The sequence below is a fragment of the Tamandua tetradactyla genome, chromosome 2, assembly GCF_023851605.1.
Source record: "Tamandua tetradactyla isolate mTamTet1 chromosome 2, mTamTet1.pri, whole genome shotgun sequence".
Classification (NCBI taxonomy): domain Eukaryota; kingdom Metazoa; phylum Chordata; class Mammalia; order Pilosa; family Myrmecophagidae; genus Tamandua; species Tamandua tetradactyla.
In genome coordinates, this window is record NC_135328.1 from 87,661,574 (window position 1) to 87,679,810 (window position 18,237).

General features: G+C 38.2%; 1 long non-coding RNA gene across 1 annotated transcript in view; it reads left to right on the plus strand.

The window, feature by feature from the left end:
- The window catches only part of LOC143673548 (uncharacterized), an 838,506-nt gene that overhangs the window by 408,564 nt on the left and 411,705 nt on the right, over window positions 1-18,237 (plus strand). The window lies entirely within an intron of this gene.

Consider the following 18,237-nt stretch of genomic DNA (forward strand, 5'->3'; position numbering starts at 1 on the left):
AAGGTTATGCAAGTGGGCAGATAGCTGGAACAGTAGATTGTAGAAAAATTTGCTCATATTTCATTTCTCTATTTCATTGTGTTTCCAGGAAAATTCAGAGTAGGGAAATGCTTTGGTTTCAGGTAGTGGATCCGTAAGTAAATGACTTCCCTAAACTATCACTGACTTTTCTTCAGCATTGTCAACTCTATTTTTCATTGTGGTTCCAGATTTTATAGGATTTAAGAAGGATCAGAAAGGGAAGATAACATAATTTCCTCATTTGACATTAGAAAAAGACTAATTTTAATACTATACTTAAATAAGAAAAGCATTATGGCCACATATAACTTGTCTGTTTTCTTTCCCTGGGGCATAGAAAGTATTCACTTCTCTATATTTAAATGTTCCAATGATTTATACGTATTTAAATGTTCAATTTGGACGTTTTTGGTAGTTTTACCTGATCTTTTGATTTTATCTTGTTTTATCGTATGTTTATTTTCTACCTTTTATAAGTCTTAAAGTCTGTATTCTGATTCTCTCTTGTGAGGGCTTGTTTCTACCTGTGTTCATAGTTTTTGAGGGTGAGTTAATGTTTGGCGTAGTCTTATTTGTAGGAAATCCACGTGCCATTGATTTATCAGGTACCTTACAGAGAGGAGTATTCTTTGCTGATACAAAGTATCCTATAATTATTAACTGCACTAGATTACTTTTAGTAATTTTAGTTTTTACCATTTCTTCCACAACTAAGGCTAGTACACATAAGTTTTGTAATTCTCTCCTCCTGGGGGTAAGCATAAATATTTTGTAACATTTTTAATTAGGTGTATAGCCTTTTATGGGCTTCAACTTTATATTCAGTTCTTAGATCCAACTATCCACCTAATTTAAGCCAATGTTTATCTTTTTTTCTTGTTATGGCTCTCAACTGTCTAAACATACTGATGACATCCCTTTCTACCACCTTGGGCAATTTTAGCATCAGCACCCAATTTTCTTTTTACTTTGATCTAACATGCACTCAGAGGTGATATTTATTATAATTATTCACAAAGTTTATGTATTTTTCTGTTGTGGTTAAGTGGAAGAAGTTGGATATTTAGTTGTTTTATTGCCAGAAACTAAAATCTCCCATTGCTTTCCACTTGTGGTTTAGTAATACATCAATATATCTTACTAGGTTGCTAATTCCCTGGGAAGATCCCCATACCTTTCTATTCCTCTCCTCAATCACCTAATATGATTATTTGTAAACAATAGAAGACCAAATGTAATGCAGAATTATAAATTACACTATAAAAATATTTTCTGTTTTAGTGAGTGTTTTTAAATATTATTGGTTTTTATCTGCATGAAATATAATCAAGTGATTTCGAAAGACCACTGGCACCTTTTAAAAGCAACTCATTGTATTTCTCAATTTAAATAGTGCTTATTTGTGAGTGTTTTAAGCTTTCGTGTTCATGTAGAAATAAGTAATGTTGATCATCTGGCTATAATATCAATGCTGAACACTCACAATGCATTTGTCTCATATTTTCAGGGATTTGCTTTGTTGTTGTTGTTTTTTTGTTTTTGTTTGTTTTTTTGACTTTAAGACCTTACCCCAATCCTGACTGCCTCCGTTTCCTTTCTGTTCTCCCCTTCCCCCAGAAAGGGCAAGGCAGAATACCACAAATGAGTGGATGGGAAGAGAAATGCAAAGGAATGAAGCTTAAAGTAATTATAAAAGGAAAGCCACATATCGGGTTGGACATTTCTGGAAAATAGACAAAAGCTAAGAAAAAAATATACAAAGTTTCCATTTAAAGTTATATAATTAATGAAATAAACACATTTAACAGATAAATATATTTCCAAGTAATATTATCTGATAGGCTTTTTGTTGCTTTTGTTTCTTGCCTTTTTCAACAATACTGTCATTTGTCAAAATGACTTGGCTGTCCTTTCTTTTTTGAGGAGCACTTCTTATGCTGTTTTAGATACATTTGGTTACATTCAATTCTGGAAATTCTTTGTCCTTTGAAAGTAATATTATTTTTTTTCTTAAGTGCTCCAAATATTCAGAATTAAGTGGTATGGATAAAGTGGATAAAAGAGATGTGAAGCAAAATTTGAGTACTAAATTAATATATGGCAAAAAGTAAGAAAGCAGGGTTTTCTTTTGGAACTAATACAATGATAAAGAGCCACATAAATTAAAACTTGAATCATTTTGTGACCTGGCATACAGACATGTATAATATTTGCTCTTTTATGTTCTCTAGGATGATGAAATCAACTTCTGATTCTGCTACTCAATACTCACTTATTCAATCGCATGTTCCGTTTTAGTTGAATACTTCTCTTCCAGCCTTTTCTTCACTGGGAGCACATATTTAAGAGGAGTTAAAAAAACATTCTCCAATGCTTTCTGTGTCTAATTTGTGACAGGACGCCTTGCATCTTGTGCTCTCCACTCGCTTGTTTTACAAAAGCAAACTTTCCAGCATTTGATTTGACCCACGTTCTTCTTTTAAATGGGAAATCTTTATTTTTCCCACACTTACGTATAAATTGAACTGGAATGACTAGCATTCTCTTAATAGAATTTTAATATTAAAACTGAGTTTCTTTCATCCCAGAATCTCATTCTAAATAAGATGGTAGTTGCTCTCATTCCTACATGATTTTTGCATAGGTAGTAAAATAGCCCTTTGAAAGAAAACTGTACTTGTATCATTAGATAGATAGAAAGGTAGATAGATAGAGGCACCTGTATCTCTTATTCTGTTAATCTATGTTTCTATAAATAAAAAACATTTCCGAAAGGTATATAGAAGTTACAATGAATGAAATAAGAACTGTTTGTCTCAGATTTTAAGGAAGATTACTATTTATTTCATATATTTACATCATTTGGATGTTTGTTATGTGCACATTATAGTATTCTACCAAAAAGAAAACTAGTTAATAAATATTCATGGACTTCTTATGAGCTCAGTTGCCTCATAAGTGATAGGAGGTTTTTTATTTCTGCTTACTATTTGATAGCTTTGTTTTAAAACAGGAAAAATTTCTGTTTCTTGTCAACTTTTGCATTTTAGCAATATAAAGTGTTCTTATGAACACTACTCAGAACTGTTTTGGTATAATAAACCCAAAATGTCAGAACAACATTTTAAAATTTTATTTTAGTTTAAATAAATATTTATTCCACTTCAATAGGGAAAAAAAAGATGATGCAATTATATTCTGTGACCCTCTAAAATAGTACAGTTTATTTGCAAGACTAGTAGAGCAGTGATTTTCAATTTAGCTCCTAAATACAAGGCAGTAAATAGACCAAAAAGTATGATTAACAAACACAACCACTAAGAAATCATGCAAAGCCTAATTGCATGATTATATATAATTATATTCAGACTTTGTGTGTGTGTGTGTGTGTGTGTGTGTGTGTGTGTGTGTACTTGTTTCTAGATTTGCATCCATGTTTTAGCCATGGGTGCTCAGTAGTAGGCTCTGAAGCAAAGGCTTGTGTGAGGAGTGCAATCCTGCAGCACAAAAATGGGGGGCAATGGGAATGAGGAAGTTACAGATGCCAAAGAGATAAGACACAAGGATGGATTTTAGATTTAGCATTGCTAAATGTAACAAATTGGTTGATATTTTAGGATGTAAAAATTCTGCTTTGGATGATGAAAAGAAGAATTTGTCTGTCTTCTCGCTCCCACTGGTTGAAGTTTTGCTCCATGGAGCCTTAGCTCCCTTGCATTTGTGGGGTGCACATGAACTCTGAGCAAAGTCCTTTGGTGTTCCATGCCTCAGGTAGTGTTAGCAGAGAAGTCCTGAATGAGAGTGAGAGGTACAAGAGCCTAGGAATGGTTGGTCACCTTAACGGTGGTCAGAATAACAAACAGATGAGTCCCGAAGGTTCTCAGTGGTATCGTTATGGTATTTCTTGCTTAGATCTCCTCGTGTCCTATCTGGCTGTGTTAAACAAATATGTGCGCATCCATTTTTGTGAGAACAAGATACTGTCACTTATTTCTTGAAGGAGAAGCAAAGTCTAATAAATCACAAAATCCTTTATGAGGTGGTGGCGGCGGCTACTACTTAAAACAGAGAAACTGAAGTAAACTACAGGTCCAGGGCTGCAGCTGGTTTCAAGGTCATTACTGGGGTCATCCTCTCCCTGCTGAATCACAGATTCTAGATCATGAGTCAGCAAAAGTTTCTGTAAAGGCCAGGTAGTAAATATTTTAGGTGTTGTGAACCATCTGATCTCTATGCTACCACTGAACTCTGTTGTTGTAGAATAAAAAGTCATAGAAAATATGTAATTAAATGGGCATGATCATGCTCCAGTAGAATGTTTCCTTGAAAAAGCAGGTAACAGAATGGAGTTTGTCCCTGGGCCCTAGTTCTCTGATCCCTGTTTAAGGTTTTCTCTACTCCCCAGTCAGATTTTGACTAGTTTGGTTGCTTATTGGTGGGAGAAGCACCATTATTAATGGGTCTGAGCTCTTAGTTCCCTTGACCTTCTCAATCCATGATTGCTGAATTTCTCATTTACCATTATCACTGGTTTCAAAGGGTCAAAAAGCAGCCTGGTGAATTCTCTGGATTCCAGACACTTTCCTACCTGATTCCATTAAGTAGCATTATAGTTTCCATGTTAGCAAAGGCCTATTATCCCCACTAGGATGATAAGTCTTTTTCTTTGCCTGGTTCACACATAAGAAGTTGGAATAGACCAAGAGGTTTTAATAACTCCAAATTAATGGGAGTCCATAATGTGTTTCCTGGTGAAACTATATAACAGTTCCCACCAAATAACCCGCAATCTAATCTTGTAGAGGTATGTTCATAAGAACAGGGAGTATATATATACTGAAAATGGGTTATTATAGGTGATGATGAGAAGAGCTAAATCTACTTCCATCCTTGATTTTAGGACCTCTATATCCCAGCTTTTGGAAGATGGTATTATAAAAATGGCCATCACGAAGGAACAGTATCCCTCTGGTAAAGCAGCATGGCCTTTCTTCTCTATCAACCTATAGATCTGTGTAGCCATTCTCCCATTAGGGCTTGCCACAGACTCCACACTACTTTTTTTTTTTTTTTTTTTGGCATGAGCAGGTACCAGGAATTGAACCCAGGTCTCCGGCATGGCAGGTGAGAACTCTGCCTGCTGAGCCACCGTGGCCCACCCTCCACACTACATTTTTACCTACCATAGATAGTTTTAACAACACGCTATCTGAGCCATACAGCCTGGACCACTTGCAAAGCTAGCTTGCTGTGAACTCCCTCAAAATTGGCAGCTACCCCAGCTCATGGACTGGAACAGTAACCCCAAGTTCATAAAATGATATCTCTAAAAATGTAAAGAGACCCATTAAGTAATGAACCTCTTTCTTATTGTTAGAATATACAAGCTGTAACAAGTTGTCCTTTATCTTAGAGAGACATGCCTCAAATCTTTGGACTCTTATGATTTTAACCAGTTTGACAGATGCCTGAATATTAGTAGGTAGTACATGTGCATTTTGCGATAGCAAAATACTTCTTGCTTATCGAGTCCAATTACAATGTCATCCATATTATATAGTAGTGACATACACAGTCTGAAGGCAAAGGAAGGTGGTAGAGGAGGAGCTTGAAGAGAATAAGCATTATCTCGTGAGAAATCTTTCTCAGTAAGGTCTTTAGGTAAGCGGAAGTACAGCTTTCCTCTAAAAATTTGGTGGATGTTGCTTTGCTGGCCAAGAGGATTTGGAGTAATTTTAAGGTCCAAAATGCTCAGGCTCATCATTCAAATTCTGTTCCTAGGACTTAGGTTACCACATTTTTTTTTCTGACAGTGCCTTAGCTGTGTCATAGATCTATCAAGGCAAAATAGTCTTCTGTGCAGTTTTGCTATCTTTATAATTAGTTCCTAGATCTGATTTTCAGTACAATCTTCCTTTCAACTCTAGGAAATAAGAATAACTTCATAGCTGCCAGAGAGCTCCTCAGGCTTTCATAGCTTGCCTTGAGTTGGGAGTTCAACACCTGACCCTATCACTTTCTTTTTTTCAATGCTTCTAATTCAATTAGTATATGCTAGAGCTTTCCACAATTATCATTGTCTCTGTGCCATGGAGGATCACAAATAGCTAACGTTCACCTTTATCCTATGTTTCATCCTACTTAATCACAGGTGGAGAACCTCAGTACTCATGATGCCTCTGCATATCAGGGTTTTTCACCAGTCCAATTACCACCAGAAATTTGACCCCTATTACCTTCAGAATAAATTTATATCCTAAGAATCCTTTTTAAGGGCCTGGCATGAAAGTCTTAATTTCATTTTCTCAGAGAGAAAAATAAAGAGGTCTATGCAACTAGTTTTATTAGGGACCATGCTCTCAAATAATAGGAATGAGAGAAAGGGAAAAGGAGAAAGGGAAAGAAGGAAAGAGAATAAGAAGGGGCATTACTGAGTAAGATAACATGAGAGTGCTAGTTTGATGTTCCAAGATCTTTTTCTGAGAACCAAAATAAAATGGTCCAGGGCAGTGAAGGGGAAATATTTATCCACCAGATTCCATAGCCCACTGGTCAAAATTCTGTCTCTTGGGAAATTAACTTCCCTCAGTTCTGGGTTTCACACATATAGGCACCAAACAGAATTTCATATCCTACTCATCTAAATGTCAACAGGGAAGTTCAGAGAGAAGATGAGGGGTATATAACATGGGTTTAATACAAATCTCCATCAAACTCCATCAGCATAAAGTCAGCCACACTCACACAGAGCTGTTTGTCACAGTGGCAGCTGGCAACAAAGACAGGTGAGCCCGAGAAAGCACAAAGTAGTGCATAAGACATTTCTGATATGTGTAGACCAGGCTATGATGATTAAGTTTTGACTAACCAAGAGAATCCTTAATTATGTAAAGAGTCAAACTTACAGAAATAGTTTCATTATAAGTAAGAAAAAAAACTTAGTTTAACTGGTTGTGCTGATTTGAAGCTATTATATACCCCAGAAAATCCATGTCCTTTAATCCTCATTCAGTGTTTCTGGGTAGGTTCTCTTTTTGATTGTTTCCATGGAGATGTGACCCACCCAATTGTGGTTGGTAACTTTGATTAGATGATTTCCATGGAGATGTGTCTCCACCCATTCAAGGCAGGGTTGTTTACTGGAGCCTTTTAAGAGGGAACCATTTTGGACAAAGCATAAAACCAACAGAACCTATAGAATCCACACAGCCAGAGACCTTTGGAGATGAATAAAGAAAATGCCCCCAGGGAAGCCATTGAAGAAGCCTGGAGGAAAACTAGCAGACGTTGCCATGTGCCTTTCTAGCTGAGAGAGAAACCCTGAATGTCATTGGCCTTCTTGAACCAAGGTGTCTTTTCCTGGATGCCCTAGTTTGGACATTTTTATAGCCTTGCCTTACTTTGGATATTTTTATAGCCTTAAAGCTGTAAACTTGCAACTTAATAATTTCCCTTTAATTTTTTGTTTGTTTGTTTGTTTCCAGTATATTGTATTCTGGCAGCTTTTATAAACTAAAACACTGGCTTATATAAAAAGAGAAATTTATTGGCATAAAAAAAAAACTTTAAAAGTTTTGTGATAAAACCGCTTCAGAACAGCCATGATCCCGTAACTAAATGGGTCAGTCTTTGTCTTTGCTCGTCTGAGGTTTGGCTTTAATCTAGGGTTGAATTTACACTGATGTCAGGATGAGGCATAGCCTAGGCCACACACTGCCTCCTTCTTATTTATCAAGTATGAGAGCATCATCATCCCAGAGTTTCTAGCAAATGCTCTGAGATGCAGAACATGCAGTCTTGTGAGAGTGACCAGAAGGTGGGATGTGCTTATTGGCTGAGCCAAGGACAAATGCTTTTCCCTTGGACATGAGAATAGAGCAGCATATCTTCACTCCCAACTTAGGAGCTATTGGGAAGCAGAAATGCTTCTATGAACGATGAAGTGAGAAAATATGGGTGTTTGTACAAATCACTAAATTGCTGCTATTTAGTAAAGACAGCATCGTTTAAATATAAATATCGAAATAAATATGAAGTTTCTGGAAGAAGTAATTATTTTAAAAGTCATTATGAGCTTCTTTTTTTTTTGACATTGCAAAATATTTTGAAGGTTAGGAAGCCCTGACATGGAAGATACTTGAGATTTGGTCGTATTTTAAGTAATATTTTAGAATGTTTAGAAATAGCTACCACATTGCTCAAAGTATAAAGAATAGGAAGTTCATAAATACAAGTAAATTAAACATTTTGTAATTGAAGTTTTTCCAGAGACCATGGAGGAGAAAATTAAATTTAGCAGAATAAACATTGATCCGATTTTTTCCTGCATATATGTGAACTTTTTCTGACTTTGACCCATAAGAGAGAGTCTTATAATTTCCCTTGCTAAAGATCTTAATTTCTGGTATTGGTAACTATGCATCCCGCTAAGGAAATCTCAGACCTAGTATCCTGCCATTACCAGTTGCAGAGTTGCATGCAGCACTTTAATATTCACTTATTTAGATAACTCTTGTGAATGTTTTATTTTCATTTCAAATATCAGCCTTTAACATTTAAGAGTTTCCTGGCTTCATTTTTTGCAGGTATTCGCTCATCATCATAAAGAGGTCTCTCTTTTTGATCATTTTCTCCTTTAAAACTACTCCTAACATCATGTCTTATATGATGCTACCATTTTGGGGGTGTAGATTGATAACATCTCCCTCTCTCTTATGTCTGTAACAGTGGTTCTGCAGATACTGCCATAGGATCTCAACAATTAATCAAATACTCTTCTTTCAGTTCTTGGATAAATATTGCTACTTAGCCTTTATGCTTTTCGTTTGTAAGATAAATGGAAGTGTCATTAGATATGTAAACTAGTCATCAGAAAGAAGAAGCTAATGATAATGTAGCTATTGAGTTTTACCCTACCTTTATTTATTATTTTTTTTCCCTCCTTATTTTTTTACATTTTCCAGTTTCTTCAGTCAGCCAGTTAGCCAGTCATTTATTCCCCAAATACTCAAAAGGACTTACTATTTTCTGGGCATTTTGTTTCTCACTGAGGGTGGAATGCTGTGGGGACAGAGTTGGGAAGGAAAGAGAGAAGCAATACGAAATGCTTCCTACAATATCCCTTCCTACAATTTCCTCATCTAATGAGGGAAGAGAGTCATTTATGTATATATATTTAAGGATGTGTTTGGGAGTAGTTGATAAAGAACAATAGTGTGTGACAGTGCAGTTCAGTGCATAGATAAACTAACTTTGCTTGGGGAGGTTAGCCTTAGCTTCAGAAAGAGATTTTCAAAAGGATCTTGTGCTCTTGAGTGTTCGTTTCTAAGAAGACACAGAAAAGAAGGAACAGTGGTCATGCCAAAAAGGGCATCAGCCCGTTCACTGTACAAATGGTGTATGCTGTGGGCTCCAAGATGAGGCCATTGAGAATTTCATCATTCAAAGCATAGTGGAGACCACAGCCATCAAGAATATTTCCCAAGCGAGGGTCTTTGGCACCTATGTGCTTCCGAAGCTGTATGTGAAACCGCACCCTGCATGAGCTGTGCCGTGCCCAGCAGGGTGCTCAGAATCCCATCTCATGGAGCCTGGAAGGATGCTCCCCACCCCAGTTTAGATCTGCGGGTGCTGCTCCACGTCCATGTGAGGAATTGAGTCCATAAAGACTGAAGAGAAACTACTCTCTGGAAGAAGAATAAAATGGAAATTGAACTTAAAAAATAAACACATAAAGGATCTTGCCCAACAAGGAGGACCACACAAGTGAAACAGGTAGAGTGCGTTTTAGGGTCATTAATAACCATCTTGATCACCCTTCATAGTCAGAATTTCTCTCTTCACTTCTCTCTGCCTCCCTTTTTTTCCTTACTTCATTTTTTATCTTCTCCATCTGTCCCATTCCTGCCAGCATAAAGAAGAAAAGAAAATAATCTTTTGTTAGCAGACTTTACCTGCAACAACAAAACTTAACAGGTTCCTTACAAGCAAAGCTACCTAATGGTCTTCATATTTGAAGGCCATCTTTCTGGATTTGTTCTCTAGACAGACATATTTGCTCTAAAGGATGACAAAACTTATTAAAGTAACCTTGATAGACCCATTACTAGAATCTCTTTATGTGCAAATAAAATTTGTTTATTTCGTTTCACATATGTTACAGGAAGAAAAGCTCTCTTGAAAGATGAAATAGTAACAGCAGCACTAACTTTGAGGAATTTAATTTTGAGAACCAAGAATCAGAAAAAAAAAAAAAAAGTCCAACTTGTCCTCCCACTACCTACATGCCATGGTATTAGGGACTTCATTATCCTTCTTAGAGCATGTGTTAACTATTTCTTACCATAATTACCAAATTTTTTTTACATATACATTTTATCTTTTATTCTAAGTTACCACATTGAGCTAACTGGGGGTCTTCATATAATTGAGAACTATTCAGCATATTCAGTAAGCCACACATATTCTATATGTGTGGATACGTAACAAAGGAGAGTCGATTTTTAAGCTCATCCAAGTCAATTTTGTCTACACGCATAACTTCTTTTTTGGTCTCTCTGAAGCTCTTGGGCTTAGCATCTTATTTTCTTTTTTTTTTCCCCCAGCTATTTTCTGGTTTTAACACACAAACAGAACTCTACGCATGGCTTCCAAAATCAAGGTTTTAATATATATAATCTTTACTCATTATGTCATTTGCATTATAAAGATGATAATGAGTTGGCATATATTCATAGTTCTGCTTCAGATAACGCTGTGCTTCAGATAAAGCATATTTTAAGTTGCTGTGGAACCCCTGCAAATTTCCACTCTTTATTTTATTGTGACAGTTGCTTGAAGATGTTTTTAGGTATGAGTTGAAGAAAATATTTTTTGTGGTTTTAGAGCTTAAGTACCTATTATTGCATTAGAGGATTTACATACTTTGTGGGAGCTGTCCCAATCTTTCCATTGATCAAGCTACACTCCAAGAAGCCAGTATTTAGTGGGTAACTCAGGAACTTGGAGGCTTGCAATAAGGGAAAATAGGGTTTCCCTTTTATAATATAAGTAAATCTTAAGAAGAGCCTGGCAAATTACAGTAAGCCTCAGGAGTCAATGCCTTTTGGAGACTGATAAACAGTGATTAAATTTGTACTTCTCTGTAAATTTATTTTTGCAGTTATTTTGAAGTGGACATTTTTTTGAAATCCATAATTTAACAGATAACATACTATATGCCACTCATTAGCACAGTGTCTTCAGCCATACACAGTTCATATCTATTAATCTAGCTTTCTCAGTAATTGCACTTATCAATTTGTAACATAGTTTATTGTCCACAAATTCATTTCATCCATTCATTATATAAGCATTAATTGAGCATGTGTGCGCGCACGCACACACACACACACACACACACACACACACACACACACTCTGCTGGGTATTTTCTTGAGTGCTCAACGTTTCCAAGATGCATAGCACTTACTTGCATTTAAGCTGCCCCCAGTCTATTGAGGAAGAACATATAGTCAAATTATCTTAGAAAAAAGGGTACATGATAGTGATTTTTGATCACATGGCATAGTTTTTAATACTCTGCTGGAAGCCGTACCCAGCCTGTGAAAGTGGAGGATGGCAGAGGAGATAAGCTTTGATATGCTTTGTTACATTCAGTGTAAACTATTTTTAATTTGCATTATTATTTCTTCTGTGATTGGTCACTTAGTTACAACTATGTTTCTTAATTTCCAAATACATGTTATTTTTTGTGTTTAGCTCTTTGTAACTGATTTTTAACATCTTTTCCCATCACTGTAAGAGAACATAGAAGGTAAGGTTGTAATCTTTTAAAATGCATCAAGGCTTGCTTTTTGACAAAAGTCTGATCAAGCTTAATAAATGTTCCATTTGTGCATGAAAATAGTGTGTGTGTGTTCTCCACTTTCTCCTCTTCAAATTTATCTCAATCCCTCTCCAACCTAGCTTCCGTTGGGTCGGAACACTTGCCGTTCCACTAATACATATCTCACACGGTCACCCCCAGTTTCTACATTTCAAATCCAAAGTTCACTTCTCGGTCTCCATTCTGCATGACAACAACATTTGACAAATCTCTCTGAAACCCTGCTTTTTTGCTTGGCTTCTGGGATCCTGCTCTCTAGCTTCTCTGTATATCTCACAAACAGCTCCTTTCATTTTCTTTTGCTGGTTTCTCTTCATCTCCACAACCACTAAAAGTTGATGTACCCGAGGTTCAGTCCTTGGACCTCATCTCTGAACTTCCACACTCGCTCTTCTGGCCATCTCACCTTGTTCTAGGACTCTACCGCCTCTGTGTTATGCTTTGTTGCATTCAGTGTTTTTCCCCCTGAATTTCAGACTCCTTTACCCAAAGCCCCATGTTGACATCTTCATTTGCATGCCTAATAGACCGGGGAATTTAACATTTTCATAGGTGATAGCTTGGTAATCCCTACCCCCAAGCTTGATATGTTGGTGGGGCTTCTTTATCTAGTAAATGGTGACACCCCCCCCCACTTTTAAAGTTTCTCAAGTCCAAAACCATGGAGTTAAATTTTATCCCTCTTTTTCTCTAATCGTCCCCATTTAATCTGTTAGCAAATCTTATTTTTTTCTATCTCAAGCACATATCCATATTCTAACCACTCCTGTTCTGGACCAAACCATGTGCATCTCTTTTCTAGATTTGTACAGTTGACTTCCTAATTGTTTCTCGGATGCTGACATGAACTCCTTTCAGTCTCTTCTCAATGTTCAGTCAGAGTGTTGTTGCTAGTTCTTTACTCAAAATCCCTCAACTGACTTTCCATCTCGATCTGAAGTAAAAACCGAAATCTTCAATTCCTTACAGTAATCTACCCAGATTTAGAGACTATGTTTCTCCCTTTTTCTCTGGCCTCATTTCCCACCACTCTCTGCCTCATTTCATTCACTCCTAGGAGGCTGGACATCTCGTGTTTATTATACAGTGTAGACAGTAGGCGCTCTCTCTCCTTAGGAGCATGTCTCTTCCTGTGCCTGTGTTTGGATTCACAGGACACACTCCCTGGTTTCCTTTGGGTCATTAGCTTAGCAAGGCTGTCTTACCTCACTCCCATATCTCAAATTGAAACACCTTCCCTAGCACTTCTGATATCCTTTTGCTGTTTGACTTCTTCCTTATCACTTATTTCTGTCATCTGCAATGGAAGTTATTAGTTATTAATTTGCATCTTCCCCACCACGTTGCATATGTACAGAAATTTTCATTGTCTTTTTCACTGCTGTATTCTAAATGCCAAAATCAGTACTTGTCTTACTAGATATTCAATAAATGTTTACGAAAAGAATGAATGTATACTGTATTTTTAGCTGAAAATTGAACATCTTCCTGTACCTCACACAAGTTGACTCTGAGACAGAGATGAACATGCAGAAGTTTATGGGGTGTTCTGGGGATCCATATCTGAGAGGAGGGAAGAAAGCAGGGGTGGGCAAATAGAAAAGATAGATGGGCTGCAGTGCAGTCTCAACAAAGGCCTCAGGCCACGCTGCAGGGGGCTGCCCTGAGCTGTGACTAACGGAGCAGCCTTTATACCCTACAGCCACAGTTAATCAGCAGATGAACACTAATCTTGAGAAAGTTTCCTCCAGGGGATAGAACTTTCAACCAGAGCAATTTCTAGAATGGGTGGAGAGCTTGAGCTGTCCGTGGGCAGCACTGCTAAAGTGGGAAAAAAGGTCCTTTAATCTTGCAAGGGGCTCGGGGTGGCTCATCTCAGTGTCCGCTGCACTCATCAGGTGGCAATGACCTTAGGCTGTCTTCCCATCCCTATAAGGCTTTTCCTCCAGAGCGTCCTCCAGTTAACATCCTCACATCCTTCAAATCCTCACTTAAATTGTCTCTATCTCAATGAGGCCTATACTTTCTCCTTCTTCTTTAATTGGCAATTTTCCCCCTCCCTCCCAAACCCATTTGAACATTCTGGTATGTGCTATGATTTGCTTTAATTACATCTTTAATGTTTGTTGTTTGTCTCCCCAACTAGAATGTTAACTCCACAAAGACAGAGATTTTTCTCTATTTTGTGCACCAAAAAAATTCATGGGCACCTTGAACATTGAACATAGTATTCCAAATATCTGATGAATGAGTGAATGAATAACTGATTTCAAGCTTATGGTTTGGGCTGACTTCTTAGTAGTACCCAGCATTCTGGACAGTGATCATAGATAGCCCTTTCAGGGGGCAGGGAAGGGTGAGGAAGAGCCTGAAAGCCTGCAACAGGCCTGAGGCACGGCCCACTGACAAAACACTCCAGGGACTTCTTTTAAAGCAACTAGAAAGCAGATGAGTGCTGCCTATTAGAGCATCCATCTACTTCAAGACACTAACCTGATTCTTTGAGGATTGAAATAGCTCAAATATGTTTTAATAGTAATTCTATGTTGACTCAGGGATGAGGAGACCTGAGTGAGCTTAGAGGCTAAGGAAGGCTGATGTCAAACTGAACTTCCAGCTTTATGCTTCAAGTTAATGCAAAGACAAGGCAATGGAGTAGGAAGCCACCAGAGGGCACTGCGGGACCTCTTTCATTGTGATATTTTATTTCACTGTACGTGATTGCAAGCAAAGAAGCTTGAGGACAAAGGCCTAAAACAACCAAAACGTACAGGAATATTTTCCTGGTGTAGTTAATGGATTTGCTTTATTTTGATAATAGAGACGATAAGAAATAATGATTTAAAATGCAGTTGAAATAAAAAAATACAAAGAATATGAACAGAAGTGTCACAGAGCAAAAAATACACAAATGTTCTGTAAATGTTACGTAAAGCTGCTCAACCTTCCTCATGATTAAAAAAAAGGCAAATTACATACACTGAGATACATTTTTTTTTAACCTATCAGACTTGAAAGAGTCTAAACTTCTACCCTCTTAAGTAGTCTGGTAGTTAACTGGTGTGAGTGAAAATCAGTTTGATTCTCAAGGAGGGACATTGGGCAGTATCCATGGAAGTTACAAATGCCTCTACCCTATTGCCTCACACATGCTTTTGTGAATTTATCCTACAGATGTGCCTCTTAGCTACTAACTTTACGAATGCAAAATTATTCATTAGTGGCCCGTTTAATAATAGCAAAGAATTTGAAAGAAATTTTGACGGAGTTAAGTTCTCTAACTTAAGGTATAACGGGTCAACAGAAAATCTCGAAGCTGAAAATAATAATGAAGAGATATTCTTTATTTACTGATATTAAAAAGAACGTAAGTTACTTTAACTTAGAACAAGGTCCATAGCAGTGTGTAAAACGTGTTTTTTGTTTTTTGTTTTTTTTAACTAAAGGGGAAAATGAAAGTATGCATTCGTATTTGTGTTTTAAGGAGGAAATTCTGGCAGGATACACAGATACCAATGAATATGGTTTTGTTGAGAGTGGGGAGTGGGACGTAAGGAATGAAGGGCAGGAGTAAGGGGTCACCCTGTATTACTTTATTTATGGTATAGGTTCAGAGCCATGTGAATATATTATCTATTCAAAAACAGAATAAATAAATAGCTTTGAAAAAATAACAGGGAAAATCATTTGGCTAGTCACTGAGAAATATTGCAAATTGCAATGTTGTTTTAGCACTCAAGTGCATCAGATACTTACAGATGTGGTAGAGGTATTTGCTTTTGCCATAGTTATTTAGCTAGCTGCTTAGTTAATGATTTTCTTCTTGAAATCAATTAGGACTAGTGCTTCTGGCAGCTGTGAAATGACTGAGGTGAATTTTCTAGGACAGCTGACCCAAGGAAACGGCACAGAGCTGCTTGGGCCTTCCTGGGGCACTCCTTTTGCAGAGTGTGCCTGGCTTTGCAGATAGCCTGATTCCCGGGCACCCATCGTCACGTGCTGATCTGCGCTCTGGGCAAGAAGGAAAGGAGCTATTGAACTTGTTTCCCTACATTTTAACAGTTGGTATTCTAATAATATCATTCATTTGTTCACCAATTTATTTATTGAGCATTGACCAAGAGCCAGGCAATGACCCAGCTTCTGAGGGTGTGAGTCTGTCAGCTATGTATGACCCTTTCCCTCAAGGCGCTTACGGTCAGATTGGAAGGCAGTGTGATCTGACGGCTCTGAAGAGTGATGTGTGCCATCGAAGAGATGCACCACGGCAAAATGATCACTTTTCCCTGGGAAAGTTGGGAGCTGAAGGAAACCTTCAGATCGTTTTATGGAGTGTGATATGTGAATAGGATTCGCTCGGCAAATAGGGTTGAAGTGTGTGATGGGGGGAGCAGAGGGAAGAGCCCCGACAAAAAGGAAGAGACGTGAAGATACATGCTGTGTTAAGAGGTCTGAAGAGTTCAGCATGACAGGAGTGTATTTCCTTGTGCTTGTTAATATGATTTTTTGAATTCTGGGGTGAATTACTGCCACGATGACTAATATTATAAGCACTTAATAGTAGTGTTTGTACCAGGCGCATTATGCTATTTAATCCTAATGCAATTAGGAAGTAATATCATTATTATCTCCATTGTACAGATAATGATACTGAAAATTATAAAAGTTAAATAGTTTGTCTAGGACTGCACATTTAGGTATAACTAGGACTCAAATACAAATCTGTGTTTAAATCCCATGCTCTTAACAAGTACGAATAAGAACATTTGCTAGATCCCGTCTATCTCCCTTGAGAGTCACTCTCTGCCTTTTCCATCCTGCTCTCTCACCTTGGAAAGTACCTGGATGGAGTTGATCAGCAAGTTCCATGCCCTCAGACTCCCAGTGAATAGCCTGGGCAGGAAACCAGAAGGAGGGAAGAAGAGCAGAGTGTTTCCCCAGGACTCCTCCTCTGCTGTTGTCTGGTGCTCGCTGGGATTCCCAAGCAATGACCGTCTCTCCTTTCCGGGAGTCGCTCTCTGTACTTCACTTAATGCCCCCTTCCCTTGTCTCTGCGGGCCTAGCAAAGTGACAGTTCCCCCTTCCACTGTGGTTTCTCTACATATTGCTCACACTTTTTTTTTTGGCATGGGCAGGCACCAGGAATCAAACCCAGGTCCCTGGCATGGCAGGCGAGAACTCTGCCACTGAGCCACCATTGCCCGCCCACTGCCCACACTTTTGTAAATAGGTTCTTTTATTAAACTCTCCTCAAATTGTCCTAATTTCAAAGTGCCATCTGTTTTCAGCTGGCACTGGATCAAAATTCAAGAAGTTATTGTTATTATCTAAGTAAGAGCTAATGAAAGCTTATTGTGGCAGTAGCAGAAGAGGGGATGAAATGGATTCCAGAATAGTTTGAGAGAAATTTGAATTTCAAAGGAGGATGCAAGGAGAGAGACCAAGTCATTCTTAAGGTGTGAATTCAAAGCAATCAAGTGGGGCTTTCTTGTACCTTTCACTCTACATGGGGGGGAGGCAACCCTTAAAACTAAAAAGTTAACAGCAACACCATGCAAAACCAGTGGGCTCCTAACTTAAGACCAGGAGGCAGTTTGGAGGCTAGATTCCACTGAATGTGATGAAACACAGGGGCCCACACTGTGCATTCGAGAGGATGGGGAAGGGCCTTGGGTGATGATCCTAACAAGGTATTCATGTCGAGGAGATGGAACAGGAGGTAAGGGGCACCTGGGAAGGTAGAGCAAAGCTGCAGGGTCTATCCACTAGTTTTGGTTTTGAAGATTCAGGTAGGCAGTGAACATCAAGAAATATGATAGCAAATCGAAGGAAGTCTACCATGAGATTCAGTGCAGAGTCAAACTGAAAATCCCAGGGAGGAAGGCAGAGGCAAGGGCAAAGCAAGATCTTGCCAAATGGCAGCAATGTCGGTGTGCTGCCGCATTTCTGATGTGCTTGGTTAGAGCTCCTAAAATCATCCCATCGCACTGGAGCAAGGCTGAGGGCATTGACGTCCGCGTGGCTCTAATTGTGGGGAATGGAAGGTCCTAGGACATCCTGGTCCCCTGGGCAGCCGAGACCCGGAGGCTGCTGCTAAGCCCGTGGTTTCATCCTACTGGCTATTTCATCCTGTGTTACAATGCAGCAACATCTGGGATATTTCAGGAAACACCAGGTTCTTCACCAGTGTCTCTCAAGCTGAGGAATATAAAATAGGGCAGGCATAAAACTAAAGGAATTGTGTTTTAAATTCTGTTGCCTACTGAAATTCCTCTTCCTGGTAGGAAGAAAGGAATTCAGAAAATGAAATATTTCCTTCTCAATATTAG